Below are 10,387 nucleotides of genomic sequence, written 5' to 3' on the forward strand. Positions count from 1 at the left end.
ACCTACATCATTCTGAATCTGATTACTTTACTGAGCTCTTTGTCTCCCTCTACGATTTTAACCCTCCCCCCTCTAGTATTAAATTAGTGATCTCTTGATGTCTCAGAATGTATCATACCAACCGATCCCTATTTTTAGTCAGGCTAAGCTACGAATTTCTTTTTTCCCAAATTCTATTCAGTACCTCCCCATTAGTTACGTGATCTACCCATCTAATCTTCAGCGTTCTTCTGTAGCTCCATATTTCAAAAGCTTCTATTCTTCTCTCGTCTAAATTGTTTACCATCCATGTTTCACTCCCATACAAGGCTACACTCCATACAAATACGTTCAGAAAAGACTTCCTGACACTTAAGTCTATCTCGATGTTAACAAATTTCTCTTCTTCAGAAACGTTTTTCTTGCCAGTGTCGGTTTACATTATGTGCTCTGCACTTCGATCATCATCAGTTATTTCGATGCTCCAGTACCAGAACTGATCTACTACTTAAAGTGTCTCATTTCTTAATCCAATTCCCTCAGCATCACTTGATGTAATCGGACTACTTTCCATTATCTTCGTTCTGCTTTTGTTGATGTTCATCTTATATCCTCCTTTCAGGACACCATCCATTCCATTCAACCGCTCTTTCAAATCCTTTGCTGTCTCTGACAGGATTACAATGTCATCGCCAAACCTCAAAGTTTTTGTTTCTTCTCCATTTAAATATAATTCCTACTCCAAATTTTTCTTTTGTTTCCTTTACTGCTTGCTCATTGATCGAATTACATCGCGACAGGCTACAACCGTGTCTCACTCCCTTCTCAACACTGCTTCCCCTTCTTGCCTCTCGACTCTTATAATTGCCATCTGGTTTATGAAAATATTGTAAATAGCCTTTCGTCCCTGTATATTACCCCTGCCACCTTTAGAATTTCAAAGAGAGTATTCCAGTCCACAAATGCTATAAACGTAGGTTGGCCTTTCCTTAACCTGTTTTCCATGAGAAGTCGTATGATCAGTATTGCCTCACCCGTTCCTGCATTTCTCTGGGATCCAAATTGATCTTCCCCGAGGTCGGTTTCCACCAGTTTTTGCATTCTTCTGCAAGAAATTTGTGTTTGTATTTTGCAACCGTGACTTGTTAAACTGTTAGCGCGGTAATTTTCAGACCTGTCAGCGCCAGATTTCTTTGAAATTACGAGGGCCATTCAGAAAGTAACCTCCGGTTGATTTAAAAAAATACACCAAGTTAAATAAAAATATTTTAATATATACATCTTACAACTACATCTTTGCACTATTTTTCTACATTGTTTCCATAGCGATTGAGGCACATATCGTATCTCTTCACAAGCTTTGAAATTCCTTCTGCATAAAAATCACCCGCTTGTGCCTTGAGCCAGCCTGTGACCGCATCTTTGAGCTCTTCGTCGTCATGAAACCGCTGTGACCCGAGCCATTTCTTCAAATGCATGAAAATGTGATAATCACTTGGCGCCAGGTCTGGGCTGTAAGGTGGATGGTTGATAACGTCCCACTTGAAGGACTCAAGAAGGGCCGTTGTTCTGCGAGCAGAGTGAGGACGGGCGTTATCGTGCAAAAAAAACGATACCGGAAGTCAGCATACCACGGCGTTTGTTCTGTATAGCCCGTCGTAAATTTTTTATTGTTTCACAGTACATGTCTTGATTAATGGTCGTACCACGTTTCATGAATTCAACCAATAACACCCCTTTGGCATCCCAAAACACCGTTGCCATCAGTTTTCTGGCAGAAAAATCTTGCGAGACTTTTCTTGGTTTGGTAGGCGAATTTGAATGTGCCCACATCTTTGATTGTTCTTTTGTCTCAGGGTTCACGTACTTAATCCAGGTTTCGTCACCGGTCACGATTCTGTTTAACAATGGTTCTCCTTCGTCCTCATAACGTGACAGAAAGTCTAATGCAGAGGCCATTCTTTGAGTTTTGTGGTGGTCGGTAAGAATTTTGGGCACCCATCGTGCACAGAACTTACGGTAACCCAATCTTGCTGTCACTATCTCGTACAAGAGAGTCTTAGAAGTATGTGGAAAACCAGTAGACAACTCCGACATTGAGAAACGTCGATTTTCGCGAACTTTTGCATCAACTGTCTGAACGAGTTCGTCAGTCACCAATGATGGTCTATCACTCCTCTCTTCATCATGAACGTTTTCTCGTCCACTTTTAAATAAACGTACCCATTCACGGACAACTCCTTCACTCATAACTCTTGGTCCATACACGGCACAAAGCTCACGATGAATTGCTGCTGCAGAATATCCTTTGGCTGTAAAAAACCTTATGACAGCACGCACTTCACATTTGGCGGGGTTTTCTATTGCAGCACACATTTCAAACTGCCACAAAAACTAAATTAGCGCTGGTACGACGTTCACTCGACCACGGCTTGATGCCGACTGACCTGTTGAGTGCGCGAACGCACAGATGGCGTCGCTACTCCCCCCACAACCCGCACTGTGACCCATCGGAGGTTACTTTCTGAACCGCCCTCGTAGAATTACTATATTCTTCTTGAAGTCTGAGGGTATTTCTCCTGTCTCATATATCCTGCTCACCAGACGGAAGAGATTTGTCATGGCTAGCTGTCTCGAGGATATCAGTAATTCTAATGGAATATTGTCTACTACAGGGGCCTTGTGTTGACTTAGGTCTTTCAGTGGTCTGTCAAATTCTTCACGCAGTATCATCTCATATTTATCTACATCGTCTTCCATTTCCGTAATATTGCCCTCAAGTACATCTCTCTTGCATAGACCGTCTGTATACCCCTTCCACATTTCTGGTTTCCCTTCTTTGCTTAGGACTGGTTTTCCGTAGGAGCTCTTGATATTCATACAGGTGGTTCTCTTTTCTCCAAATGCCTCATTAATTTTCCTGTAGGCATCAGCTGTCTGTCCCCCTGGTGATATATGCTTCTAAATCCTTACATTTGTTCTCTAGTCATTCCTACTTAGCCATTTTGCATTTCCTGCGTCAATCTCAGTTTTTTGACGTTTGTATTCCTTTTCGTCTGCTTCATTAAGAGCATTTTTACATTTTCTCGCTTTCTTTTGGTACCTCTCTCATACATCTGTGGATCGTTAACTTGTCTGTGTACCACATTAGTTATCCATCCGATTCTCTTACAACTGATTTGCACCGTAGCTTAGAGCAGCAGTTCCCAACCATTATTAGACCATCATCCCTGAGCGCAATCAGACACCAGCTACCGCCCAAACCCTCCCCCCCCCTCCCCCACCACCTCACCCTTGCCGTCTGTTGGCCTTCACCCTTATTAACACCAACTTTAGCACCTAACTAAACTACAGAATGAAAAACTTTTCTAGGAACACTTCTATTTTTAAAATCAAGTGTGTGTGTGTGTGTGTGTGTGTGTGTGTGTGTGTGTGTGTTGGATGAATGACGGGGGAATTCGTGGTGCCTTGTTACAAAGCATGCTTCCCCTGCATTACTCCTCTCCATCGCTGCACCTGCTTGATCTGCACACTACAACCCCATTTAAAATCAGACAAATTCAGATGTGTGCACTGTATTTACTGTTTGTAAATTACTTCTGAACTGACAGAAATTGGATGACTTCAGGCTGTTAATGCTTTGTGTCTAACCACTCTGGTAATGATAAGGCAGATTTCAGACTACCTAACAGATCAAAACGAAAATTTCTGTTCCGACACTGACAATGTTGAGTGTTTATGGAAAAAGTTCAAGGCAATCGTAAAATGCGTTTTAGACAGGTACGTGCCGAGTAAAACTGTGAGGGACGGGAAAAACCCACCGTGGTACAACAACAAAGTTAGGAAACTACTGCGAAAGCAAAGAGGGCTCCACTCCAAGTTTAAACGCAGCCAAAACCTCTCAGACAAACAGAAGCTAAACGATGTCAAAGTTAGCGTAAGGAGGGCTATGCGTGAAGCGTTCATTGAATTCGAAAGTAAAATTCTATGTACCGACTTGACAGAAAATCCTAGGAAGTTCTGGTCTTACGTTAAATCAGTAAGTGGCTCGAAACAGCATATCCAGACACTACGGGATGATGATGGCATTGAAACAGAGGATGACACGCGTAAAGCTGAAATACTAAACACCTTTTTCCAAAGCTGTTTCACAGAGGAAGACCGCACTGCAGTTCCTTCTCTAAATCCTCGCACAAACGAAAAAATGGCTGACATCGAAATAAGTGTCCAAGGAATAGAAAAGCAACTGGAATCACTCAATAGAGGAAAGTCCACTGGACCTGACGGGATACCAATTCGATTCTACACAGAGTACGCGAAATAACTTGCCCCCCTTCTAACAGCCGTGTACCGCAAGTCTCTAGAGGAACGGAGGGTTCCAAATGATTGGAAAAGAGCACAGATAGTCCCAGTCTTCAAGAAGGGTCGTCGAGCAGATGCGCAAAACTATAGACCTATATCTCTTACGTCGATCTCTTGTAGAATTTTAGAACATGTTTTTTGCTCGCGTATCATGTCATTTCTGGAAACCCAGAATCTACTATGTAGGAATCAACATGGATTCCGGAAACAGCGATCGTGTGAGACCCAACTCGCCTTATTTGTTCATGAGACCCAGAAAATATTAGATACAGGCTCCCAGGTAGATGCTATTTTTCTTGACTTCCGGAAGGCGTTCGATACAGTTCCGCACTGTCGCCTGATAAACAAAGTAAGAGCCTACGGAATATCAGACCAGCTGTGTGGCTGGATTGAAGAGTTTTTAGCAAACAGAACACAGCATGTTGTTATCAATGGAGAGACGTCTACAGACGTTAAAGTAACCTCTGGCGTGCCACAGGGGAGTGTTATGGGACCATTGCTTTTCACAATATATATAAATGACTTAGTAGATAGTGTCGGAAGTTCCATGCGGCTTTTCGCGGATGATGCTGTAGTATACAGAGAAGTTGCTGCATTAGAAAATTGTAGCGAAATACAGGAAGATCTGCAGCGGATAGGCACTTGGTGCAGGGAGTGGCAACTGACCCTTAACATAGACAAATGTAATGTATTGCGAATACATAGAAAGAAGGATCCTTTATTGTATGATTATATGATAGCGGAACAAACACTGGTAGCAGTTACTTCTGTAAAATATCTGGGAGTATGCGTACGGAACGATTTGAAGTGGAATGATCATATAAAATTAATTGTTGGTAAGGCGGGTACCAGGTTGAGATTCATTGGGAGAGTGCTTAGAAAATGTAGTCCATCAACAAAGGAGGTGGCTTACAAAACACTCGTTCGACCTATACTTGAGTATTGCTCATCAGTGTGGGATCCGTACCAGGTCGGGTTGACGGAGGAGATAGAAAAGATCCAAAGAAGAGCGGCGCGTTTCGTCACCGGGTTATTTGGTAACCGTGATAGCGTTACGGAGATGTTTAATAAACTCAAGTGGCAGACTCTGCAAGAGAGGCGCTCTGCATCGCGGTGTAGCTTGCTGTCGAGGTTTCGAGAGGGTGCGTTTCTGGATGAGGTATCGAATATATTGCTTCCCCCTACTTATACCTCCCGAGGAGATCACGAATGTAAAATTAGAGAGATTAGAGCGCGCACGGAGGCTTTCAGACAGTCGTTCTTCCCGCGAACCATACGCGACTGGAACAGGAAAGGGAGGTAATGACAGTGGCACGTAAAGTGCCCTCCGCCACACACCGTTGGGTGGCTTGCGGAGTATCAATGTAGATGTAGATGTAGATGTAGATAATAATAATAAAACTGTCTACAGAACTATAGTATCCCTTATGTAGTTGGGCTGTGTCGTGCTGTCAGTTCATTTATCTGTTTCGAAGCGAGTAATGAAATGATTTCTGGACTACTGCATGTACTATCTACAGCTTGGAGAAAACACTTTCCTGAGATATTTGTAAATTGTTTACACGTATGTATCACTTTTACCATCAGCAACGTACAAAACAAAGCACAACATATGTGCATAGTGGTGGGCTATGTTAGGAACCTGTAACCTCCATCGCACTAATGCTGCTGACTGAAAAAAAAGTAATTACTGATAGCTGATGTCATCGATATTAAACTCTTGCAAAACTGTGTTAACAGTAATAATCTTTGGAAAATAATTTAGCTTCGTGATTGAAACAGAATAGTATCTAGTTTTTACCCCTCAGAAATTTTCATTCTACGCTTCAGCGGGTAATTACCCCCTCGTTGGGAAGCACTGGTCTAGATGAAGTGGACTGTGGAACATGTTTTTTATTTTATTTTAATTCTTGTGCTCTATGCATGTTGAGAATCTTGCATGAAAGGGACGTTGTAAGCTGCGCGCTGCACTGCAGTTTTTCTCCCCAGGTCTTGCTGCACGAGGCTTGGTGGGGTTTTCTTTACCTCTTACTGGACGATGCTAGGATGGCCCCACTAAAACAATGGTCTGCAAGAACACCTGCACATACCTGAGTGGCCCATGTGACACGCGGAGTATTACACAAGATCGGATATGTGAGGTTTTCCGACGATTTTTTGGGCGAGTTACTTCATTGGATCTTCTAGGTTCGCTGTGGAAGTTTTTTCTATGTTAAAGAACATTTTTCCCCTGTTACCGAAGGCGGCAAGAACGTTTTCCTGTCGCACTTTTTCGCAGTCTCCGATTGTGTCAGTGCTTCACGCCTAAGAGCGTGGATCCGATTGGTCGGATAAAACCCTCCAAAAACGCCGATGCCGAATTTTGCTTGAGAAGTTAGATGATAAATGATAAATGGTAAATGGCAAATGGTGGATGGTAAAGTGTGAAGTATCAACAGTGAATGGTAAACAGCAAACAGATAGCAAATGGTAAGCTGAAAATGGTAAATGGTGAACAGTAAACAGTGAACTGTAAACAAAGAACAATAAATGGTGAGGTAAAAGGTGCACAGTAAATAGAAAACAGTACACCTCAAATGGTAAATGGCAAACAGTAAAAGGTGAACAGTAAGTGGGAAACAGTGAGCAATGTATGCTAAATGACGAACTATAAACGGTAAAGGGTAAATGATGAATGGTAAAAGGCGCACAGTGAACAGTAATTAGAAAATTTTAAATCTCAAATGGTAAAGCTCAAATGGTAAATGGTGAATGGTAAATGGTGAACAGTAAATGGTGAATAGTTAATGGTAATTGGAAAATGATGAAGAGTAAACAGTGAATGGTAAATGGCACATAGTGAAAAACGAGCGGTAAATGGCAAACTGAATGTTGAATGGTGAACAGTGAACAGTAAATGATTTACAGTAAACAGTAAACAGCAAATGGTGAGTGGTAAACAGTGAAGGGCAAATTGCGATTGGTGAATGGCAAATGGCAAGTGGTGAACAGAAAATAATAAACTGCAAATAGTAAATGGTGAACAGAAAAATGTGAATGGTAAGCACTGAGTTGCAAATGATAAATGGTAAAAGGTGCATAGTGGAGAGTAAGCTGCAAATGAAACCTCAAACACTAAATGGCAAATGGTTAATGATAAATGGTGAATAGTAAACTTTGGATTGAAAATGGTGAATGGTGAACAATGAACAGTAATGGTAAGTGGTAAACAATGATTGGTAAATGCTGATCAGTAAACAGAGAATGGTAAACGGTGCACATTAAATGGGGAATGGCAAGCAGTAAATGGCAAATGGTAAATGTGAGAGGTTCCATACCCTCTTTTGCATGTCACCTCCCATTTTTATCAATTTTATTAATGTTTTATGTCACTGAACGGTGGTAACAGACCGAATAAAATTATTGTAATGAGAGTATTTGTACCGAGATCTCAAAATACTTTTCACTTGGTACCTATGCATGCTGGGTTGCTTCCCATGATGGCCCATGCGAGGCAAGCACCGGAGGATGAGGCACACTGCGTTTCCGGTTGGGGACTGTACTTCTGCGAATACTGAGAGTGTTGTTGTACATCAATGGGCTTAAGCGCCTGGGGGAACGACTGACATCGGTCGAATTTCGCCAATTGTATGCAGGACGAAACAACCTGCGAGACGTCTGAGTGTCGCCACAGTGTATGTGTTTACTGTTCCAGCGCGTCCGGAAAAAAAAGACAGCTGGCACTGCCTGACTGCATTGCCTTTTGATTCTGCTGGGCGGGACTGTCTGGCGCCGGATGGCCGACGGTCTAGGCATGTTGTTTTCGTAGCTGGTCAAATGGCAGGTTCAGTGCCCTCAGCTGAATAGCAGAGACAAGATTGGTCAACTTAAACAGAGGCTAGTTGACGTCATAAAGCTATGCTCGAAATTAGAGGGAACGGTCGCAATTGGCGCGAATGATGTTCTGAGACAGTGTGGGATAATTTTGGAATCAGCACTGAATGCTGATTCGCGGATTTCGAGGATAGTAGGGAGTTGAGCAATGTTGGCTTCGCTCTTGCGTTGCGCGGAGCATTCGGGCTCTGATCTTCATCAGAGTCGGACGGTCTTGCGACTTAGTCGCACCTTTTTGGCAAAACTTAGAATTCTCGCACAGACTTCGAGGCGAAGGGGTTGTAACAGAGTTGCTAAACAGCATAAGTCGGCGCCTATATCATCAGAAAGCTGCCTACCGATGACCTGGTACAGATTTCAGGATTGGTAAAATATTTTGCCACTCAAGCATTGTAGGACCTATTAATTTTATACAGAAGTCGCCAACAGCAAGAGCACTCGCTTTGCTACATGTCCACCTTGCGTGTTTCTCCATGTGATCCCATTTGTGCTCACACTACTAATCGCGATACTGCAGTATAGTCGGGAGAGTAATATTTGATTCATTAGGCCCTCCAGTCATTATCGTCAATCCATTGCATCACAGAGAGTAGGAGACTCTTGGTCTCGAGCCAACTCTTATTCTCAGTTCAGTATACCCTATCCTTTAACCCACTGTTTGTGTAGGTAGTTAAATGCCTTTATGTTCTACTGTATAATAAATCTCATTGTAATATTTAATCCGCATATCATTTTATTGATATATGCCAAATCCCATTTCCTGTTTTTATTATGATAAAGTTCTCTTTTTTTTCTCTGAGTAGATTACGATTTTTATTAAATTATTGTGAGTGTGCACTCCTTATTTTGCCTATTAGCAGGGTCCACCATAATTTCCTTTCGTTACCGTTTTGCACATAATTAATTAGGTGGTAGCTAAGGAGGGGGTCGAGTGCATGTTTAGTTCTCATGCACCTCGCAAATGATGAATGGTAAAGAGTTAAATGAAAAATGGAGGTGTATGGTTAATGTAAAGAATGATGGGCAGCTGAAAATGATGGTCAGTCAGTGTGAGATGATGATCGTCAGAATTGTAATAACTGTCCCAAAATACCTGTTGCATTGACTCAACCATCAACATTGTGAGCTGCTGTATGCCCTACTTCCACATCTCTCTACCCTGTTCAACCAAATTCCGGACCCCCCTAATTCACGAAAATCCGTGGATGCACTGGGAATCAAATCTGGTCCTTCCGCACTGATGGCAGTGGCACTAACCACTCGTCAGTTTTTTGTATATGTAAAATATGGTGATAATGATGATGATAATGAATGATGGTCAGTGGGGGATGAAGATCAATGGAGAATGGTGGTCAGTTGTCAATGGACAATATTGGAGAATGAGTATCAGTAAAATTTTAGAAAACTCCCGCCCCCCCCTGCCTCCCCAAAAAACTGTAACAAATTGTACCCAAACCTTAACAAATTCCCCAAAATTGTTACATATTGTCTCAGAGTTGTAACAAACTTTCCTGAAATTGTAACAGAATTGCCCAATACTGTGTTAGTTTTCACCAAATTTTAGTAAATTTCCTTGAAATCGTGACACATTTCCCCAGACTGTAGTAAATTTCCTTCGGATTTTAACAGTTTCCTGGAAATTGCTCCTAAAAGCGTAAGAAATCGCCTGAGAACTGAAACAAATTGTCCGTAAGTGATATAACAAATTGCCCTCTGCAGTGTTTCATCATTTAAAATTTATGTCACATTTGTGTGTGAACAAAATCTTTCACATCTTTACACCACCGCTTGGTCATTAAATGTCGTCCCACAACATTAAAAAAAAGTTCAACATTTTGTGTCATTTTCAGGAAAAAGTATAAATACTTGAGCACACACACAGACACACAGACACACACACACACACACACACACACACACACACACACACGCACGCACGCACATGCATGCATGACTACAACACAGGTGGTTTGGTTGTCAGTGTGGGCTCACTTGGTGAGAGACAGAGAACCAGTGCAGTGTGGAGAGTAATCTCTGCACGTCTTGGCTGTCCTGATGAGACACACAATGCAGCCAGCTCTATTACAAGAGAGAGAAGACGAAAACTCAAAACAATAGAAAATACTCAAGACATATTTCTTTATAATTTTTTCGTACAATGATTCTACATACA

Source organism: Schistocerca americana, chromosome 5, assembly GCF_021461395.2.
Source record: "Schistocerca americana isolate TAMUIC-IGC-003095 chromosome 5, iqSchAmer2.1, whole genome shotgun sequence".
Lineage (NCBI taxonomy): Eukaryota > Metazoa > Arthropoda > Insecta > Orthoptera > Acrididae > Schistocerca > Schistocerca americana.